Below are 24127 nucleotides of genomic sequence, written 5' to 3' on the forward strand. Positions count from 1 at the left end.
CCACCTCAAACAGACCTTGCTCCTTTCCTGCCTGCAATACTTCTTTTTACATTAACTACTTACTGCCTCCTTTCTCCTGAGCTATTTTAACCCTTCCTAGACTTCCTCCTAAGTTTTCCTGGTTTTCAAGTATGTCCTCCTTATTTTATCCTTTTTTTCTATTCCCTGTCCTCAGTCCTGGGAGTGTACTCCTGTGTTTCTGCCATTCATTTTTGTTTAAACAAATATAATAAAGTATCTATATAAAATATTTTTTCCAGTGCCCAAAATGAATTGTGTGTGTGTGTATATATATATATATATTTATTTATTTTTGAAACGTAAGTGGGGGAAGTGATCACAGGACTATCTTATTTCAGTCCTTCTGAAGTGTGGTGTCAGTGGGAGCTTATCTTGATACCTGCCTATTGTTCAATTGACAGGCTCAGCAGACAAGGCTCTATTTACATTACAGCAGCTTGTAGGAGGGAGGGGTAATGACATCATTCCAACTTGCAGTGCAGCAGTAAAGTGTGACTGAAGTTTATCAGAGCACAAGTCACATGACCTGAGGGCAGCTGGGAAATGTCAAAATGTCTAGCCCCATAGCAAATTTTAAAATTAGGTATAAAAAATCCATTTCTTGTTTTGAAAAATGGATTTCAATGCAGGATTCTGCTGTAGTAGCACTATTAACTGATACATTTTGTAAAAACATGTTTTTCCATGACAGTATCCCTTTAAATTTAATTCCACAATTTTGCAGTTTCAAATTGACATTGCATTCTACCACGTTTCAGAGGAAACATGTAAATTGGGTCCAGACAGTACAAAAAGTATTAATGTGTTTTTAGTGTGCACACTATTACACATAGTTTTATGGCTATATGGCTGGTCATATAGGGGTTAATACTGCCTGCTAAACTGGCCACACTCCATACTAGAACTAGCTAATTTGGTATGTATGGGCCAAAAAACATCTTCCTGAATGATATATGGTCATGGTCAGCCACAATTAAAAATGCAGGGCAAGGACTGCATCAGGTCATTAATGTAGTCCTCTACTGCTGGGTCTGCATAGTTCCCTACTGTGATTGAAATGATCTATTGACAAATAGATCATTATGGGTATGGCTAGTTTTAAAGGGGTGGTTCACCTTTAAGGTAATGTTTAGTATGTTATAGAAAAGCCAGTTCTAAACAACTTTTCAATTGGTCTTCATTATTTATTTTTTATATGTTTTTTTGGGCCTTTTTCTTAGGAGTCTTTACAGCTTTCAAATCAGGGTCCTCAGGGCCTCTAGGCCCTCTCCTAATCACATTCCAGTCACTTCAAATAATTGCATGGCTGCTAGGGTAATTTGCACCCTAACAACCAGATTGCTAAATAAAAAAAACTAAAAAACTCAAAACTACAAAAAATTAAAACCAATTGGAAATTGTCTCAAAATATCACCCTGTGTATCATACTACAAAGTTACATACATGCATACAAAGTTTAAATTAACTTTTAGCATGATGTAAATTGTAAAGAGTGATATTCTGAGGCACTTTGCAATTGGTTTTCATTTTTTATTATTTGTGATTTTTGAGTTATTAAAGGACCAGTAACATCAACATTTTTTACAAAAAAATTTGTTAGAATACAACGAAAAGCAAACCTCAAGACAAATTGAAATTTAAAATAGCAAAGCCTTTATTAAGAAATAACTTACAGAAACTCCACTTCCTGTCCTCTATAGAAAAGGTGAAAGGGCGACCATCCATCCTGCTGGGCTCGATTTCTCCTCCCTGGCTCTTCACTGACAGCGTGTCAATCTCCTTCTCCAGCACTTCCTGAAGGCAGGCTCTGCAGAGAAATGCGGCTCCCTTTACTGCTCCACACAGTGATTGGGCGTCTGCCCAGTAGCCCGCAGCAGCAGGCAGAAGGAATCTTCTCGGTGCCACAATAGCCATGTTTTGCTGATCCGGAAACAATACATTTACTATTAGAGAGAGCCTAAAAATAATGCAGGGGGTTCTGCGTTACCCGTGTGCATGGAAGGTATGCTGCCGGTCTGCTATCTTACAGTGGGGACAGGAATAATGACACCGCTGCGGCCCTCTGAAGAGCTGGAGAAGGAAATCAACACACTGTCAGTGAAGAGCCAGGGAGGAGAAATCGATCACAGCAGGACGGATGGTCGCAACAGGAAGTGGATGGACAGGAAGTGGAGTTTCTGTAAGTGATTTCTTAATAAAGGCTTTGCTATTTTAAATTTTAATTTCTTGATGGTTTTTTTTCTGTTGCATTCTAACGAATTTTTTTGTAAAAATTTTTGATGTTACTGGTCCTTTAAGCTTTTATTTATTGAGCAGCTCTTCAGTTTTCAATTTGAGTAATATGATTGCTATGGTCCAAATTACCCTAGCAACCATGCAGTGATTTGAATAAGAGACTGGGTTATGAATAGGAAGCAATCTGGATAGAAATATAAGATGTAAAAAGTAGCAATAACAATACATTAGTAGCTTTACAGAACATTTATTTTTTGATGGGATAAGTGACCCCCCCCCCCCCCATTTAAAAACTGTAAATAATTAGAAGAAGGCAAATAATTAAACTATACAAAACAAATAATGAAGCCCAAATGGAAAATGTCTTAGAATTTACCATTTACCTAGTAAAAGCTAACTGTAGGTGACCCACCCCTTTAAGAAAGAGAGTAGGGTAATGGCAGATGGGGAGATTTGTAATGTTTTTGTTGGGACAGCAGTGGGTACAAGATTTTCCACTAATTAAGCCACTCTCTATATGGGGCATTGGGAATCCTTAGTGACTGACCCCAAGTTGGCACAAAGCGCCAACCATGTAGCCTGAAAATGTTACATAGATGATTATCTTTTAATTTGGAAAGGATCAGTAGAAGGACTTGAAGAATATTATGTGAATACATATAACCTATGATTCACTTAGTACTTATAGCACAACAACCATAAACTTTCTAGATCGAAAAATCCATAAAGAAAATTTGAAGCCAGTTTCTATCAGAAACCAACTGACTAATGTCTATGTATCATATAGAAGTGGCCATTATAAGAGATGGCAATTCACTTGATTTATTGCTATGATGATGGGGGACTAAATGCTGCCAAACCTTCTCATGTGTCATTAACCTTAAAGGACCAGTAACATAAAAAAAAATGTTTAAAAATTCGAAAAATAAACACCAAGACAAATTAATCTTTTAAATAGCAAAGCCTTTATTAAGAAATAACTTACAGAAAGTCCACTTCCTGTCATCTTCAGAAACGACGAAAAAAGGCGACCATCCATCCTGCAGCAATCGATTTTTCATCCCTGGCTATTCACTGAAAAGGCATCGCCTTCATCCTCCTCCTGGTGTCAAGCAGCAGCGGTGTCCAGCATCAGCGGTGTCACAGTCTCTCCTGTAATTTCCCGACTCCTGGTGTGACAGCAGTGTCAAGTTTGTTCCTGTGCTGGCGCGATCAACTAACAGCAGCGGGTCCTCGCTCATGCCTTCCACTAGAGTCTCCCAACGCACTCGTTCGTGCTAGTAGCTGTAATAGTGCTGACAGGACAGAGCGCAAGACTTCCCCGGGCGCAGTTTAGTTTCAGCCAGGCACAGTCAGGCTTTCCTGAAGCCGCAGTTTAGTTCCAGCCGGGCGCAGTCAGCCTTTGTCTTGGTGTTTATTTTTCGTTGTGCACGAACGATTTTTTAAACATTTTTTTTTATGTTACTACTATGTTCAAAATGAGTCAGTTAATAGTGTTGCTCTAGCAGAATTCTGCACTGCAATCCATTACTCAAAAGAGCAAACAGTTTTTTTATATTCAATTTTGAAATCTGACATGGGGCTAGAAATATTGTCAATTTCCCAGCTGCCCCAAAGTCATGTGACTTGTGCTCTGAGAAACTTCAATCACTCTTTACTGCTGTACTCCAAGTTGGAGTGATATCACCCCCTCCCTTTTTTCCCCCCAGCAGCCTAACAACAGAACAATGGGAAGGTAAGCAGATAACAGCTCCCTAAAGCTCCCCGTAGACGCTACGATTCTTCTTGCTGAACGACCGATTTTAGGGAAGCCTGACCAATCCTTCGAAATTATCGTGCGGATAGTGGGATTCGAACGATCGTACATCTTACGATTTTTCGGCCGACATCTGTCAGGAAATTGATCGGCCAGGTCAAAAAATCTTTGTCGGTCCCAGTGCAATCTATCTATGTTTGCAGGGCCAAGCAGGCAGCTCCCCTTTGTTTTCCTGGCAAATTGGTCTTTTTAGTTGATGGTAAATTCATACGATTGTTCTGAGAAGATCGTGGTCTCACGATCAGGATCTGATCTTTGAAAAATCTCAACATCTATGGCCAGCTTAACACAAGATAACAGCTGCCTGGTAGATCTAAGAACAACACTCAATAGTAAAAACCCATGTCCCACTGAGACACATTCAGTTACACTGAGAAGGAAAAACAGCAGCCTGCCAGAACGCATTTCTCTCCTAAAGTGCAGGCACAAGTCACATGACCAGGGGCAGCTGGGAAATTGACAAAATGTCTAGCCACATGTCAGATTTCAAAATTGAATATAAAAAAATCTTGTTTGCTCTTTTGAGAAATGGATTTTAGTGCAGAATTCTGCTGGAGTAGCACTATTCAGTGTCGTACTGGGGGTCCTTGGCCCACTGGGACTGCTACCTTGGGGGCCCCCACACACACTGTTAGACTGGGACACCAGGGGCCCACCCAAAAGTACTATTATTCTTCCTCTCCTCGCTCAACCTTTATTCTCCTAGTCTCTTTTCTTTACATACTATAATCTATTAATCCATCTATTTAGCTTCTTAGTTTTCATAGAAATTGATAATGACCATGAAATAGGCCAAATGATTAGCAGCAAGAGGGCTCACCGGGAGTTTTCCTGGTATCCCGGTGGGCCAGTCCGACACTGGCACTATTAACTCATGCGTTTTGAAAAAAACATGTTTTCCGATGACAGGATCCCTTTAAGGCTATGGGCACACAGGCTGTTGTCAGTCTGTATAATGTTGCAGCCTGAGAGAAGCAGATCTGTTCCTTCGATTTAAATCCAATCAACCTGTCTGCAGTCACACACAGCGGAGCTGAAGTGGTCAGTATTTGGACTGACCTCAGCAGGTGTGTGACTGATTGGATTCAAATCAATGGAGCAGGGGCACTGAGCAGATCTGCTTCTCTCAGCCTGCAACAATATGCAGGCCTGACAACAGTGTGTGTCCATAGCCTAAAGTGACCTACCTACTGTGTTACAAAAATCCAGAAAAACAAATACAACTTCTTTATCAGACAAAGTGGAGAGGAAGGAGAAAACTTACAAAACCTAGAAAAATGAGAGTCCTTTAAAAAACGTGTCATTCATTGTAATGTTGAAATCAAATTGTGAAATGTAAAACAAAAGCTTAGGTAGTTCTCAAATTAAATCCTCACATTCCTTAGGGCTGATAATAACTGGTATCTTTAGAACAAAGCATTGTAATGTAACACAGAAATCAGACTACTGACTATAACAAGCTACTGACTATAACATAATAAAGAATCACCTTTAAAGGGGTTGTTAACTTTTTTTCAGTTCAATTGGTTTCAGATAGTTCACCAGAAGTAAAGGTTTTATCCAATTAGTTTCTATTTTGTATTTGTGACTTTTTCTAATACTGAAGTTTCATTTTTCACCTTCTAAAAAAGCTTTAACTGTTTTAAATTAATACATTTAGTTGTTACATTTGTTATCTTTGTCCCTGCTAAACAGACTCCCAGAGTTTCATTAAAGGCAGCTGTTAGAGTTGATACAATAGTTGTGAATATAACACAGATGCTGCTGAAAAATTTATCAACTAAATGTAGCAAAATGCAACAGTTCAGAATGTTCCTGCATCACTGAGCTGACAGATTGAGACACTAAAGCAGGCATGTTCAAAGTCTGGCCCGCGGGCCAATTGCACCCCGTTTTCAAATATACACGGGCCCGCAGCCTCCATCATGAAATTAATAATAATGCGGCCGCCAGCACAGTGCGATCAGGAATCCCGTAACCATAATATTTGGGATCATTAGTGAAATGATCTGCCACTTGGTTATACTGCTGCCTGTGTGCGGAAGGTGTTAGCAAAAGACACGTACTTGGACATAGTGATGCAACGCTGAAGGTGTTAGCAATAGACACATACTGGCACGTAGTGACGCACCGCTCTCGCATACTTCTTTAGGGATGAAGGTGTGAATAGACATACTAACGTGCCAGTACAGTAAACTAAAGAGGTATGCGAGAGTGGTGCGTCACTACGTGCCAATATGTGTCTGTTGCTAACACCTTCAGCACACAGGCAGCAGTATAGACCAAGTGGCAGATCATTTCACTAATATGCCCAAATATTACTGCTACGGATACACAATTCCTTGTTTAAATGAGTTAAATTATGTTAATGGTTCAAAGAATGTCAGGCTGAATGGTCGGCCCCCACACATTCTCACCTTACCAAAAAGTTTGGACACCCCTCTACTAGAGACACAAACATTTAACGTTAAAATAAAATTCTGGGAAACGTTAAGAAAATAAAAGATGGAAAGTGATTGAAAAAAGTTTGTTTACGGTGAACAATCTGATAACAACTGAACTGAAAAAAGTGTTTGGAAGGTGAACAACCTCTTTAATAGCCTAGTTAACTATACAAAGAAATGTTGGGACCAGGGCCGGACTGGGAGTAAAAAGCAGCCCGGGCAAAAAAATCAAAGCAACCCACATGTACACATGCGATGGTCTTGTACTCATCCACTTATATATATATATATATATATATATATATATATATATATATATATATATATATATATATATATATATATATAGTAAAACTGCAAAACATAATGTGCATAAAGAGCTGCCTTTCTCACTTAACTGTAATTCATGTAAAATATGATAAATATTCTCTACCCATGTGCCTTTATATGGTAACAGAACAACCCCTCAGTGACATCTAATATCCTTATTTACAGTAGGGGGTACATTATCCCTTATAATACATGAGTGATACTCAGAGTTCCCTGTATAATCAGCCTGCAGCCTTGTGTCTTTATATGGTCACAGAACCCCTCAGTGACTTCTAATATCCTTATCATTTACAGTAGGGGGTACATTATCCCTTATAATACATGAGTGATACTCAGAGTTCCCTGTATAACTCAGCCTGCAGCCTTGTGCCTTTATATGGTCACAGAACAACCCCTCAGTGACTACTAATATCCTTATCATTTACAGTAGGGGGTACATTATCCCTTATAATACATGAGTGTTACTCGGAGTTCCCTGTATAACTCAGCCTGCAGCCTTGTGTCTTTATATGGTCACAGAACCCCTCAGTGACTTCTAATATCCTTATAATTTACAGTAGGGGGTAGCATGAGTGATAAAATAAACAAAATAACGAGACCTAAATATGATGAGGTGTGGGCAAACTGAGAATTTTATCACTCAACCACCACAAATGAAAGGTAGGCCATCTACCCGCCCTTACCTTCAACCCAACATTGCCTAGTGCTCTAGTAAGGTGCCAATTATTTTCTTGTATTTTTCTTTTTTGTGTAATTATTTTAAATGTTATTTTACTCTCAGTATGTTTTATTGTTATTTAAAGATATGGTCATTACCATTACGGTTATATGTTCCACTGACATCTGTAATTTAGGATTTAGTTTTCATAACAAAACAAAGCAAAAACTTCTATATACTAACTTTTCAATATGATTTTTTGTTACACACCTGGATCAGTTTATTCCAGTGTCTTAGGTAGCCATACACCAAATAAAGTTTTTTTTTTTTTTTTTTATAAAAAGGAAGCAGCTGTCTGTAGGAAAGGTGAGGCTGGGCTGAGCTTGCACGCACTGATGCAGGAAAGGCTGGGCTGCGCATGCACCAATGGTTGAGTCCCGGAGTATACGCGCTGCCACTGCTTGCGGTGTGCCGTCTGTGTATGTGGGTGGAGATGGATCGAGGGCGCTCGCCCCAACACATGGAACCCCTGTATAATGTCTCCTATACTTCTCCCGAGCCTTTCAAAATAGAGGCCCCTGTTCCCCGCCCCAAGGTTGTGGCGTCTGCCTCCCCTGTTGTTACGTGCCTGGCTGCCTTCTCGGTGCAGCTGCTAAACACGCACCTCCCTCCCTGCCTGGGCGACTTGGGTCAGCTTCAGTTCGCAACTTCACCTCCTGGGCTGCAGAGGGCGCACGTCACGCTTGCTGTAGGAAACAATCTTTATGAGCTGAGTGTCAGTGAAGGGGCTAGTCAATAGTGCGGTAGAGACGCTGCAGCGGCCCACTTGAACAAAATACAAAGCGGCCCCTCGGGCATTAGCCCGATATGACAGATTGCCAGTCCGGGTCTGGTTGGGACAAAGTAATTAAAACAAAGTTTGTTTATGGTGGACAATCTGATAACAACTGAACTAAAAAAAAGTGTTTGGAAGATGAACAACTCCTTTAATAACCTAGTTAACTATACAAAGAAAAGTTGGGACAAAGTATCAATTTACAGAGCTAAAAGGAATAGTGTATTACTTTTGTACATAGTCCTGTGAATACAACAGCACAAGTGAGGCTTTCTTTAGATAAATTTGTCGCCACACACCCAAGACAAGTGGTGGCTCAAATTGGTTAAAGCTGGCCATACAAAGGCATGGGCGTAACTACCGCGGGAGCAGGGGGTGCAAATGGGCCAGGGCCCGCACCCCCGCAGGGCCCCCCCGAAGATCGTGCGCGCTGCAGCCGGCTGGAGTCGGCTGCACGAGCGTGGGGGCGGGCCAGTCTGCACGGCCCGCACCAGGGCCCGTCCCCACCAAGTTACGTTACTGTACAAAGGCCAACATGTCTGGTACTCTGTGGGTTGCACGGATGGATACACTGCCCACTTTTCTATTATTTCAGTCCCATTGGCTTTCTGATCAGCAGGAATTATAAAGCAGCTGTCCCTCCTCTTCACATCATTTCAGGAGCCTGACAGAAACTTTCCATTGGGAGCATAAATCAGCCTTCTGGGCCACCCGAGTTAGCAGAACTAATTCTACCCCCACCCTTCCCTCCATTGCTAGGTGTTACTATACACTCCACTTTGATTGGAGTTCTGCTCTTTTAGCATAAATTAAACTCCGCTCTAAACGTTACTAGGTAATATTTCTCACTTTCCCTCATGGCAGAAAGGCACTGCCCAAATCAAAAACTTTAATAACAAATGTCAAACATAGAGGGGCTTCTGAATAACCTGATGCAGATGACCCAAATTCTGCCTACTCACTTAACTTTCAAATAAACAATTATTGCAATTACTTGACTGATGTATATAAATATGTGTGAATGATGCTATAAGATCAATTTTAGTCACTCGTGAACCTGTTAAAAAGCAGAAAACTGGTTTCTGACATTTTTAATGTTTAATAAATAAAGTGAGGATTAAACAAAAAATTATTAAAAGACAAAAAAATTAAAAGGACCACTCACTTGCCTTCAACTGTGTCATATCTAAAAAAATAAAACAACACACACAAAAACACACCAAACAAACCAATAAGCAATTAAAAGTCTTAATTTTGCATGTGGTGTTTCAAAGATAGATTAAACAGATTCCAGAAAAGGGGCAAACAGTGTTAAAGAATTGTGACATGCCACTGGCCTGCACATGCACTTTTAAGGGGGAATTAGCGTTTGGTAGGCAGGTAGCGTAGGATTTTGGAGCTTAGAGACAGGGACACCAAGGTTTAGGACAAAAACACAGGTTTATTAAGCACTGGACATTCCCAACAAAAAGGCAACAGAAAAAATGTTCAGGTTACAGTTCAACTTCACTGTAGCACATGCAGGGTACAGTTCAGTAAATACACTGCAAAACATTCAGGGTTTTCCCCCCTCTGGTCGCTCACCATCAAAGGAAACTCTCACCCTCTTTCTTGCACATTGAAGTATTTGGGCTTCACACTCAGCCCTGCTGGCTTACCCTCCTGGGACTCAGACTCACAAGCCTCTGCCAGTCCTTTCCTCTTTCTTTCTCCACAAGGGATTTAGGCTCCAAGCTCTGGAACTCTCTTGCTGGCAGAAAAGCTCCTTCTGCCCAGCTCTGTCTCTCACAGCACCTCACTTCCCTGGAGAGCCCTGAACTGTGCTCACACAGCCCTTTTACATTGCCAGGTAGATCCTCTCTCAGCTGCCACTTAATTACCTGGCTGAGAGGGAATATTAACCCTACCTGAGCCAAATATTCCTTTGCAGCACATACAATGCAGTTTAAATGCACTGTTTTATGTGTCTTTTGCTCTAAGACAGTGGTGTTTCCCAAACACCCTGTCACAGAATGTAGTCAAATTGTATTTTAGACAGGCAGATTAGTTCAAGTATCAGTTCACTAAGGGCAGCACCATCAGTAATATGCATTACTAATGTTTTATACTCCTTAAATATTCATACGCTGTTTGAGTCTATGCCTGGAGAGAAAACACTTGCAGCATGTAAAATATGCCGGAGAATACTTTAAACTGTGTTGGCATGTGCAGTCTTGACAGGCTGAAACAAAACAGTAAATATCAAACTATCTTCAAATAATGAATATTGCTGTCTCTATATTTTAATGTGTTTAGAACAGGAAAAAAGGGAAAGCGAGACAAATTAGAACTATTATTTTAGTCAATGTGTAGGGTTTGCACATTGTAAACATTTTGGTCTCTTATTGCTTTTCAACAAATACTATACCATGTGCACTGCAGTGATACTTTTTAAGTGGTACACACCACATTATCCGCAACCTTGCCTACAATATCCCATCCATCTCCCTCCAACACCCACCTTGTTTATTATAATGGCCAACTTATTTTTTAAATTAACAGCTACCACTACATTCCCAGATGGTCCAGCAATGTGGTTGATACCAGTTAAACTGCAAAAGTAAATGTGTGCACCTATGGCCTGCTAAAATTACCAACAATTGGATCATTTGGGGGAGCGTCTAAAGCAGCCACTACTTTTGCAACAAATACTACCATGTGAACTGCAGTTTACAGACACTTTTTAAGTGGTAAACGCAACATTCTAAGTAGCCTTGCCTATAGTTCCCACTCATCTTGTCCATTACAATGGCTGCAATGTATTATTATTAAGCAGCTGTTTGTTAAAATAGACATTGGCATTCATATTGCTCTGAAGCAAATAAATCGGAGCTCTGTTAGTAAAAATGTATTCACTTTGTGTACAAGTCAACACATTTGAATGAGTATAAGAACCCAAACCAGGATGGCCCCAATGCTCCAGGTATGTCATCAAGGGATGCCAGCTGCAGGGGAATAAAACTGCAGTCTCCCTCTCACACTGTGGTGGTCGCGGATGAACAAGGAGCCTTCCTGCTGTCTGCTGTGGTCCCCGATGTCCTGTGCCAGCGTGATCTGACTTGCCTGCCACAAGTATAACTTTTACACATCTGTTATATACACTTAATTATATTTTTGCCTAAGGGTTCAAGCACATGGGCAGATTCGGGGAGATTTAGTCGGCTGGCGACTAATTGCCTCTTCTGCGGGGCGACAATCTCCCTGAACTGCCTTCCCCCTACCTGCTATAATGACAAAATGCTAGTGCCCATGCACTCGGCACTTCGATTTCCGAAGTCGCCTGAAGTTTTTTCGGGCGACTTCGGAAATCGAAGCAACGCAAGTGCATTGGCGCTAGCGTTTTGTCATCATAGCAGGCGGCAGGCAGGGGGAAGGCGGTTTGGGTATATAGTTGCCCCGCAGAAGAGGCGATTAGTCACCAGACGACTAAATCTTCTGGAATCTACCAGTGTGCTAGCTCCATGACTTGACTTTTTTTTTTGCAGCGCTCCACTTTTTCCAGTTAGTTGAGCACACACACGGATACACATATACATTAGTATATTGCACACTAATCACAGGTTGTCACTTTTCATCACTGGGTTTTTTCTGTGGTTTTATTGAGTTTTATAATTTGTATTGCCAGTCATTTGCTGGTTTTTGCTTATTTCTTGCTTATTCGTGATTGTTTTTATCACAGTTTTAGGGATTTTATTACATTTTTAGTTTTGTGTTGCTGCTTATTTTGATTGTTCTTCATCTTTGGTTGTTCTCAATCTTGATTGTAGTTATTGAATTTTCATCTCTATATTACTTTTTACTGCTTGTGTTAGGTTTATTACGCTAGTAGTTAGTATTCTTAACTTGAATCACACAGCATAATCACTTTTTCTGTTTTATTGATTTTATTGTGTTAGTTATACAGTTGTATTGCTGTTCATTATTACAGTTTCTGTTCATAGTTTTTAAAACCTGTTCATATTGCAGCGTTATCAGGTAATAATCACTGTTCAATCAGTTAGTTTTAGATCAAAGTTTTTGGTTCATAGGTGTTTTATTTGCTATTGATTATAAGTGCTCTAGAATAGTGAGGGTTCTGTTCTAGAAACTTCCAGGGAGTTGCAGGGTGTTGGGCATTTTTTTTTCTTTGCCAGATTTGTTTGAATTAAGTTTTTTTTTTCTCTAGTCTCCACCTTGGTGAGTAGTTTTACTGCAGTAGTTTCTGCGTTTGCAAAGCTGTCAGTGGTGAATCACACCATAATCACTTTTTCTGTTTTATTGAATTTTCATTGATTTTATGGAGTTGGTCATACAGTTGAATTGCTATTCATTATTGCTTTTGCTGTTCATTACTGCTGTTTCTGTTCATAGTTTGTAAAACCTGTTTATATCGTAGCGTAACTAATGATCAGGTAATAATCACTGTTCAATAAGTTGGTTTCTGATTGAAGTTGTTGGTTGATAGGTGTTTTATTTACTGTTGATTGTAAGTGCTATAGATTAGTGTGGTTTCTGTTCTACAAAGTTCCAGGGAGTTCAAGAGGTTGACATTTTTTTCTTTGCCAGATTTGTTTATATTAAGTTTTTTTCTCCTCCTTGGTGAGTAGTTTTACTGGAGTAAAGCGGTCAGCTTTATTGTTTTGACTGCTGATCCCACTGTTCCATTTCTGATTACATAGTTTACTTTATTTGTCACGGATTGTAAGCTCTTTGGCCTGTAAATCTATAGATTTTGTTGGCAACATGACCAAAAGGTTTTATTTAATTGAAGAGGCGGCTGCTCTTTGCATGGCATCTAGCTCAGAGGAGTTTAGTGACTCTGAGTATGTGCTCCTGCATCAGATAGTGACTCGTCTACTGATGAGTGACCAGGTTGTACTAGCAGCACCCCCCTTACTGCCCTTGAGGAGCCCATGGAGCTTGAGCAGGATGTGGATGATCAAGGTGTTGACAATCAGGAAGAGGGCAATAGGGCTGATGCTGCAGCTGGAGGAGAGCCTGTATGGGGGCCTGCTGGTAATTTTCATCCTGAAATCCCCCCATTTACTGCAGTCTGAGGTGTAGAGGTGAACACCAGGAATTTCGACCAAATTGATTTCCAATTATTTTTGACTGAGGCCATCCTACAGGATATGGTCCTCTATACGAATTTGTACGCCGAGCAATATCTTGCCAAAAATCCCCTACCCAGATATGCTCGAGCACATGCGTGGCATCCTACAGATGTTAACGAGATTAAGAGGTTTATGGGCATCACTTAAGCAATGGATCTCGTAAAAGCAAATTATTTGGAGTCCTACTGGGATACAACTACAGTGTTGTCTATCCCTGTTTTTTCAGCCACGATGCCTAGAAACCGGTATCAGCTACTGCTCTGGTTTCTTCATTTTAACAATAATGCCACAGCTGTACCTCTTAACCCTTTAAGTGCCAGCAGAATTTCACATTTTGGTTACGCGAAATGCCAGCCGTTTTTAAGCATTTTGTACTTGTTCAGAATAACACGGTTTTATTGTAGGAAAACCTCGACGAAACTAGGAAAATTATATATTGTTTTTTTCGTTACAAATTGGGCTTCGACATGCAAGTGGAATTTTGTGACTTTTCAGGAGATTTAATGTATATTTTGGGTGAAATATGTAAAAAAAAAAAAAAATTGTTAAAAAATTGTGTATATCTTGAGTTTTTTTTCCACAGAAAAGTTAATTTTACATGAATTTTTTTCCTGTTTCTAAAAGCCCAGATCCTGCCAAGTCCAACGATACCAAATATGTATCAGTAACCCACTTTCTTTGTCCAGGAGTAACCCCCAAACTAAAACAGCAGTTTGTATAATTTTACACCAGAACAAACTAGATAAACACACGTGACAGTTGATGCTGCATAACTTATATGTAAATCTAACTTATCCCTTCATGTTTGGTATTTATAAAAACTACAGACCTTCAGGTTTCTAGGGGTGCTGTAGTTTTCACTCAAAATTCAAACATGTTTTACAAGTGCATCATGATATTTAGAGCTTTTTTGTTGCATTTTTAGTTTTTTTCTAAAATGCAAACTAAGACGCAGGCACAAATGTAAATTTGACAAAATAACACCGTTCTAAATGCTATAACTACAGACAATTTGAAAGACAAACTTCTCTTGAATAAAACGATACCCCATATGTATGGATACACATAGAGACGCAGCCCCCAAACACCCCAAAACAGGAGCAATGCATAAGGGCAATTGCAGTTGAAAATCTGGGGGCTGCTTTCTATGTGTACTACTTGCAGTTCTTCAGTCTAAACACCCCCAAACTGTGAAATAACCCCCACAAACCATATATTTCCGAAAAGTGCACTTCTTCAGCTATTCAAATATGCCATTCTTGCTTTTCTACATGGAAAACTGTGGGCGCAGTCATTCATAGAAGTCAGCGATTTGGTCTGAAATAAATTAAAAAAGAGTTCCAAAGTTAGATTTCTCCCTAATTTTCCATGGCAACTAACAAAAACCTGCTCAATTACAATCTGCAGGTTCCCCTGAATAGAACGATACCCCATATGTATGGATAAACATAGAGACGCAGCCCCCAAACACCCCAAAACAGGAGCAACGCATAAGGGCAATTGCAGTTGAAAATCTGGGGGCTGCGTTCTATGTGTACTACTTGTAGTTTTTCAGTCTAAACACCCCCCAAACTGTAAAATAACCCCCACAAACCATATATGTCCGAAAAGTACACTTCTTCACCTATTCAAAGATGCCATTCTTGCTTTTCTACATGGAGGATTGTGTCCGCAGTCGTTCGTAGAAGTCAGCGATTTGGTCTGAAATAAAGGAAAAAAGAGTTACAAAGTTCAATTTCTCCCTAAGTTTCCATGGCAACTAAAAAAAACCTGCTCAATGACAATCTGCAGGTTCCCCTGAATAGAACGATACCCCATATGTATGGATAAACATAGAGACGCAGCCCCCAAACACCCCAAAACAGGAGCAACGCATAAGGGCAATTGCAGTTGAAAATCTGGGGGCTGCGCTCTATGTGTACTACTTGTAGTTTTTCAGTCTAAACACCCCCCAAACTGTAAAATAACCCCCACAAACCATATATGTCCGAAAAGTACACTTCTTCATCTATTCAAAGATGCCATTCTTGCTTTTCTTCATGGAGGATTGTGTCCGCAGTCGTTCGTAGAAGTCAGCGATTTGGTCTGAAATAAAGGAAAAAAGAGTTACAAAGTTCAATTTCTCCCTAAGTTTCCATGGCAACTAAAAAAAACCTGCTCAATGACAATCTGCAAGTTCTCCTGAATAGAACAATACCCCATATGTATGGATAAACGTAGAGACGCAGCCCCCAAACACCCCAAAACAGGAGCAACGCATAAGGGCAATTGCAGTTGAAAATCTGGGGGCTGCGCTCTATGTGTACTACTTGTAGTTTTTCAGTCTAAACACCCCCCAAACTGTAAAATAACCCCCACAAACCATATATGTCCGAAAAGTACACTTCTTCACCTATTCAAAGATGCCATTCTTGCTTTTCTACATGGAGGATTGTGTCCGCAGTCGTTCGTAGAAGTCAGCGATTTGGTCTGAAATAAAGGAAAAAAGAGTTACAAAGTTCAATTTCTCCCTAAGTTTCCATGGCAACTAAAAAAAACCTGCTCAATGACAATCTGCAAGTTCTCCTGAATAGAACAATACCCCATATGTATGGATAAACATAGAGACGCAGCCCCCAAACACCCCAAAACAGGAGCAACGCATAAGGGCAAATGCAGTTGAAAATCTGGGGGCTGCGCTCTATGTGTACTACTTGTAGTTTTTCAGTCTAAACACCCCCCAAACTGTAAAATAACCCCCACAAACCATATATGTCCGAAAAGTACACTTCTTCATCTATTCAAAGATGCCATTCTTGCTTTTCTTCATGGAGGATTGTGTCCGCAGTCGTTCGTAGAAGTCAGCGATTTGGTCTGAAATAAAGGAAAAAAGAGTTACAAAGTTCAATTTCTCCCTAAGTTTCCATGGCAACTAAAAAAAACCTGCTCAATGACAATCTGCAAGTTCTCCTGAATAGAACAATACCCCATATGTATGGATAAACGTAGAGACGCAGCCCCCAAACACCCCAAAACAGGAGCAACGCATAAGGGCAATTGCAGTTGAAAATCTGGGGGCTGCGCTCTATGTGTACTACTTGTAGTTTTTCAGTCTAAACACCCCCCAAACTGTAAAATAACCCCCACAAACCATATATGTCCGAAAAGTACACTTCTTCACCTATTCAAAGATGCCATTCTTGCTTTTCTACATGGAGGATTGTGTCCGCAGTCGTTCGTAGAAGTCAGCGATTTGGTCTGAAATAAAGGAAAAAAGAGTTACAAAGTTCAATTTCTCCCTAAGTTTCCATGGCAACTAAAAAAAACCTGCTCAATGACAATCTGCAAGTTCTCCTGAATAGAACAATACCCCATATGTATGGATAAACATAGAGACGCAGCCCCCAAACACCCCAAAACAGGAGCAACGCATAAGGGCAAATGCAGTTGAAAATCTGGGGGCTGCGCTCTATGTGTACTACTTGTAGTTTTTCAGTCTAAACACCCCCCAAACTGTAAAATAACCCCCACAAACCATATATGTCCGAAAAGTACACTTCTTCACCTATTCAAAGATGCCATTCTTGCTTTTCTACATGGAGGATTGTGTCCGCAGTCATTCGTAGAAGTCAGCGATTTGGTCTGAAATAAAGGAAAAAAGAGTTACAAAGTTCAATTTCTCCCTAAGTTTCCATGGCAACTAAAAAAAACCTGCTCAATGACAATCTGCAGGTTCCCCTGAATAGAACGATACCCCATATGTATGGATAAATATAGAGACGCAGCCCCCAAACACCCCAAAACAGGAGCAACGCATAAGGGCAATTGCAGTTGAAAATCTGGGGGCTGCGCTCTATGTGTACTACTTGTAGTTTTTCAGTCTAAACACCCCCCAAACTGTAAAATAACCCCCACAAACCATATATGTCCGAAAAGTACACTTCTTCATCTATTCAAAAATGCCATTCTTGCTTTTCTTCATGGAGGATTGTGTCCGCAGTCGTTCGTAGAAGTCAGCGATTTGGTCTGAAATAAAGGAAAAAAGAGTTACAAAGTTCAATTTCTCCCTAAGTTTCCATGGCAACTAAAAAAAACCTGCTCAATAACAATCTGCAAGTTCTCCTGAATAGAACAATACCCCATATGTATGGATAAACGTAGAGACGCAGCCCCCAAACACCCCAAAACAGGAGCAACGCATAAGGGCAATTGCAGTTGAAAATCTGGGGGCTGCGCTCTATGTGTACTACTTGTAGTTTTTCAGTCTAAACACCCCCCAAACTGTAAAATAACCCCCACAAACCATATATGTCCGAAAAGTACACTTCTTCACCTATTCAAAGATGCCATTCTTGCTTTTTTACATGGAGGATTGTGTCTGCAGTCGTTCGTAGAAGTCAGCGATTTGGTCTGAAATAAAGGAAAAAAGAGTTACAAAGTTCGATTTCTCCCTAAGTTTCCATGGCAACTAAAAAAAACCTGCTCAATGACAATCTGCAAGTTCTCCTGAATAGAACAATACCCCATATGTATGGATAAACAGAGAGACGCAGCCCCCAAACACCCCAAAACAGGAGCAACGCATAAGGGCAAATGCAGTTAAAAATCTGGGGGCTGCGCTCTATGTGTACTACTTTTAGTTTTTCAGTCTAAACACCCCCCAAACTGTAAAATAACCCCCACAAACCATATATGTCCGAAAAGTACACTTCTTCACCTATTCAAAGATGCCATTCTTGCTTTTCTACATGGAGGATTGTGTCCGCAGTCGTTCGTAGAAGTCAGCGATTTGGTCTGAAATAAAGGAAAAAAGAGTTAAAAAGTTCGATTTCTCCCTAAGTTTCCATGGCAACTAAAAAAAACCTGCTCAATGACAATCTGCAAGTTCTCCTGAATAGAACAATACCCCATATGTATGGATAAACATAGAGACGCAGCCCCCAAACACCCCAAAACAGGAGCAACGCATAAGGGCAATTGCAGTTGAAAATCTGGGGGCTGCGCTCTATGTGTACTACTTGTAGTTTTTCAGTCTAAACACCCCCCAAACTGTAAAATAACCCCCACAAACCATATATGTCTGAAAAGTACACTTCTTCACCTATTCAAAGATGCCATTCTTGCTTTTCTACATGGAGGATTGTGTCCGCAGTCGTTCGTAGAAGTCAGCGATTTGGTCTGAAATAAAGGAAAAAAGAGTTACAAAGTTCGATTTCTCCCTAAGTTTCCATGGCAACTAAAAAAAACCTGCTCAATGACAATCTGCAGGTTCCCCTGAATAGAACGATACTCCATATGTATGGATACACATAGAGACGCAGCCACCGAACACCTCAAAACAGGCACAATGCATAATATTGGGGCTGCGAATTTATGTGCAGTTCTCAACTCTTTTCATTCTAAACTGCCCCTTACCTGTGAAATAACCCCCACAAGCCATCTATTTCCTAAAAGTACACTTCTTCAGCTTTTCAAAGATGCCATTCTTTCTTTTCTACACAGAGAATTGTGGCCGCAGTTCTTTGTAGAAGACAGCGATTTGGTCTGAAATAAAGGAAAAAAGAGTTACAAAGTTCGATTTCTCCCTAAGTTTCCATGGCAACTAAAAAAAACCCGCTCAATGACAATCTGCAGGTTCCCCTGAATAGAACGATACTCCATATGTATGGATACACATAGAGACGCAGCCACCGAACACCTCAAAACAGGCACAATGCATAATATTGGGGCTGCGAATTTATGTGCAGTTCTCAACTCTTTTTATTCTAAACTGCCCCTTACCTGTGAAATAACCCCCACAAGCCATCTATTTCCTAAAAGTACACTTCTTCAGCTTTTCAAAGATGCCATTCTTTCTTTTCTACACAGAGAATTGTGGCCGCAGTTCTTTGTAGAAGACAGCGATTTGGTCTGAAATAAAGGAAAAAAAGAGTTCCAAAATTAGATTTCTCCCTAAGTTTCCATGACAACTAACAAAAACCTGCTCAATGACAATCTGCAAGTTCCCCTGAATAAAACGATACCCCATATGTATGGATACACATAGAGACACAGCCACCCAACACCCCAACACAGGCACAATGCATAATATTGGGGCTGTGAAGTTATGTGCATGCATCCATATTTTATCCTAAACTGTCCCTTACCAATAAAATAACCCCCACAAACTATAGATTTCTTGAAAATAAACACCTTCAACTATTCAGAGATGCCATTCCTGCTTTACTACGCGGATAATTGTGGCCACAATCCTTTGTAGAACTCAGTGCTTTGGTCTGAAATAAAGGAAAAGACAATTTACAAAGTTAGATTTATACCCAATAATTTTGGGACCAGGCCCGGACTGGCAATCTGTGGGTTCTGGCAAATGCCAGAGGGGCTGCTGTATGGTTCCATAGAAAGTTACCATATAGTGGGCTGGTAGGAGGCTGTGTGGGCTGGTAGGGGGCTGTTTGGGCCTCTGTGTACTTGGAATGGCAGGGCCTATTTTGACTCGCAGTCCAGGCCTGTTTGGGACTACTCTTATGGATCTGCATCTGGGCCCCACTACCCCAAAAATATATTTCACTCACCCTTTTCGATTTAGTGGAGCGTCCGAGTTTCATCTGTCCTGTTGTGCAACGATACCAATTTTATTTGCTTCTTCCTACACTTTCACCAATGACAAAATCTGTACCACATTTGCAAATATATTTACCAACAGAATCCATAGTACATTTGACCCATAAAATTATGCAAGTGTCCTAAGAAGTGCACACCAGAAGTTTGTAAAAAAGCTGGTGCCCTACTGGTGGCAGACATGGCACGTGATAAAAGTACTATTCCTATTCAGAGAGCCACTGCAACTTGTCTAACCTAAATACTGCATAAATATTCAATGTGCGCTACAAGTACAAAAAAATGAATTGTTCCAACCACAACTTTTCGGGAAAAAAATTCTGAATGCCTACACTATAAACAATTCTAAATGGAAGACCATAGTGTTCCGCCACCCTGTGCTCAAAAACCTTTACTATACAAGAAAACTGAAGACATGCTACCCACAAATCCAGAGATGCCTAAATCTACAAAAACAAATGCAAATGTTGCCCAGAAATACAGACAAAACTATAGATAAATGCGCTGATAGAGGAGCTTTTGAGGTGCCAGTAAAAAAAAAAAAAAAAGACTTGTGGCATCAGCATTAGAGATGCACATCATCCCATGTATTCATCACGCACCACAAGTTCTATCGTGCGCCCTCTCGACCAACCAGCACCTCAGTTTTGCTATAGCACCAGCGCAATACAAATGCTATCCATAAAACTACAACTGGCCTAAAGCACCGTAGCTCAACACAAAAGCTGAATGCATAGACTAAGAACAAACCTACATACAATTATCTATAACCTAGTTATAAGCCAAGTAGGTACCTGCCAAAATGTTAAATCTCAATGGGGGGCTTGAATCTGAAAAACCACTGCACAAAACAAAAGAAAGGCACATCATTTTGCCAGCACATATAACCAGTTATTGCTAGCTCATGCATAAAAACCTAGAGTGTGAAATGTTAGATCTCAATGGGGGGCTTGAATCCAAAAAACCACTGCACAAAACACAAAAAAGCGCATCATTCTGCCAGCACACCTAACCAGTTATCGCTAGCGTGTGCATAAAAACCTAGAGCGTAAAATGTTAGATCTCAATAAGGGGCTTGAACCTGAAAATAAAGAACAAAGAAGGACCGCTACTGCTCACCGCTCTTGCCTATATCCAGGTGCTCAGTCAAACAGTGTCCCCATTGTGGACGCTACAAAACTCGACAGACAGACGGCACTTCTGGAATAGGTTTATTGTGGTTGGCTGTAAAAACCTAACGCGTTTCGGGAGTAGATCCCTTAGTCATAGGACCTATGACTAAGGGATCTACTCCCGAAACACGTTAGGTTTTTACAGCAGCAACCCCAATAAACCTATTCCAGAAGTGCCGTCTGTCTGCCGAGTCTTGAACCTGAAAAACCACTGCACAAAATACAAAAGAAAAGCACATTGTTTTGCCAGCACACCTAACCAGTTATTGCTAGCATGTGAATAGACACCTAGCGTGTGAAATGTTATATCTCAAAAGGGGCTTGAACCTGAAAAACCACTGAAAAACCACTGCACAATCACAACTTCAAAAAAAACACGAAATAAAAAGCATCACTTTGCCAGCATGTGCATAAAAACAGAGCATGCCAAGTTTACTACATCCTTTTACCACCAACAAACCCAGAGAACCCTAACCTACCAACACAACTCAAGTCCTCTCGTAGTGTACCACAGTGTGGTACACCTCAAAACAGGGTTGGAAACACAAAGCAGGCTTGCTAGGACACTTGGGACAAAAATATCGCACATCTTTTCGAACACCCCTGGAACAGCAAACCTTACAAGTTCTCTGGGCATATCTTTTATTAGGAGTTGGTGGAATTTGTGCAATGAAATGCTTACCCACCATTCGGGCAACATTGTCATTGCCAGGCATTTCTGGAACCTCCTGTACATCACCAAACAAAAGGGCAGGGAGCAGTTGCAGCAGATAATTGTATAAAGACAATTTTGGGCCTGGTACTGCCGCCTTGTAAACGACATAGGAATTATAAAGGGCCATTTGAATCATGTAAATTGCTGCTTTTTTGTACCAGGCCCTGATTTTTCTGGTGGCGTCATAGTAAGTTTGAATTTGGTCTGTTTTATCAACGCCACCCATATGCTTACTATATTCTTTACAACAGAGTGGCTTTGATTTTGCGGGCCTGCCACGTCTGTGTTGGACAACTACACTCTCATTGTGGATAGTAGTAAGCATACAAACATTTTTTGTGTCTGCAAATTTTAGTGCCAGGAGCTCATCACTTCTAAGAGCATATACTTCTCCACGTTTTAATTTCTTTTGCACCAGTTCCTTAGGCAGTCCTTTGCGGTTTTGCCTAACGGTGCCACAGGCTGGGGTGTCCAACCAGTAAAGGGTTCTAAATAAGGGGATGCTAGTGTAAAAGTTATCCACGTATAAGTGGTAACCTCGGCCCAACAGTGGAGATATGAGCTCCCAGACAATTTTACCACTGGCAGTCAAATCAAGGGGACAACCGGGGGGGTCCAAATTAGTGTCCTTTCCCTCATAGAACATGAAAGAATTAGTATAGCCAGTGCTGCTTTCACAGAGTTTGTAAAATTTCATCCCATAGCGAGAACGCTTACTAGGGATGTATTGGCGGAATCTTAGGCGCCCTTTGAAGAGCAAAAGGGACTCGTCCACACATATATTTTGGGAGGGGGTGTAGACCTCTGTGAAGCGCTGAGACAGGCTATCTATAAGGGGCCTCAATTTGTAAAGCCTGTCGTGACCGGGCTCATTAGGGGGAACAGCCGCTGCGTTGTTGCTAAAATGAAGAAACCGCAGTAAAATTTGGTAGCGGTTTCTTGGCATAACGGCTGAAAAAAGAGGGATGGAAAGGACTGTAGTGGTATCCCAGTATGAAGCTAAGGTATTGCGTTCTACGAGTCCCATTGCCAATGTGAGCGCCAGGAATCTTTTGATTTCATTTACAGTAGTGGGATACCACGCCTGGGCTCTTGAATACCCTGGTAAAGGGTGGCTGGCAAGATACTGCTCAGCGTATAAATTTGTGTACTGGACCATGTCCTGTAGGATGGCCTCTGTGATAAAAAGATTGAAGAAATCTATGATTTGAAAGTTAGTGGTGTCCACCTTGACGCCCGCGACTGCAGTGAATGGGGGAATTTCGGGGGCATAATTACAGGGAGGCCCCCACATAGGCGCTCCGACTGCTGCATCACCACTACCCTCACCCTCTTCTACCTCCATGGGTGCATCTGGCACACTGCCACCAGCCTCTGCCTCTTCCTCTGCTTCTTCAGCAGTAAGCGTGCCGCTACTACTAGCCTCTGCGCTAATAGTGCTGCTATCACCAATCTCTGATTCCTCACTAGAGTCATCAGATGGGACATACTCAGAATCGGAATTGCTAAATTCCTCTGAGCTGGAGTCCTCGCAATACCTAGCCGCTTCCTCAGCGGTATAAAACCGTTTGGCCATTGTGCCAGAAATTTACAGACAACTACAAAGCTAAGAATCAATAGACAAGTCAAACAAATAAAAAAAAAATACAATCAACCACAAAAAAAAAAAAAAAAAGCAAGCCAGCAAGATGACTGAGACTCCTGCTAATATAAACAACCAGAAGAAAAAAAAAAGCAAGGCTGCAAGATATGACCAAAAGTTAACCCCTGCTAATATAAACAACCAGAAGAAAAAAAAAAGCAAGGCTGCAAGATATGACCAAAAGTTAACCCCTGCTAACAGAAACAACCAGAAGAAGAAAAAAAAGCAAGGCAGCAAGATATGACCAAAAGTTAACCCCTGCTAATATAAACAACCAGAAGAAAAAAAAAAGCAAGGCTGCAAGATATGACCAAAAGTTAACCCCTGCTAACAGAAACAACCAGAAGAAGAAAAAAAAGCAAGGCAGCAAGATATGACCAAAAGTTAACCCCCTGCTAATATAAACAACCAGAAGAAAAAAAAAAAGCAAGGCTGCAAGATATGACCAACAGTTAACCCCTGCTAACAGAAACAACCAGAAGAAGAAAAAAAGCAAGGCAGCAAGATATGACCAACAGAAAAAACCTTGA

The 24127-nt window shown here is 40.8% G+C and overlaps 1 protein-coding gene across 7 annotated transcripts in view; it reads right to left on the reverse strand.

Moving 5' to 3' along the window:
• Positions 1-24127, reverse strand: part of septin7.S (septin 7 S homeolog) — a 169606-nt gene that overhangs the window by 29617 nt on the left and 115862 nt on the right. The gene's annotated exons all lie outside the window — the stretch shown is intronic.

The sequence above is a fragment of the Xenopus laevis genome, chromosome 6S, assembly GCF_017654675.1.
Source record: "Xenopus laevis strain J_2021 chromosome 6S, Xenopus_laevis_v10.1, whole genome shotgun sequence".
Taxonomy (NCBI): Eukaryota; Metazoa; Chordata; class Amphibia; order Anura; family Pipidae; genus Xenopus; species Xenopus laevis.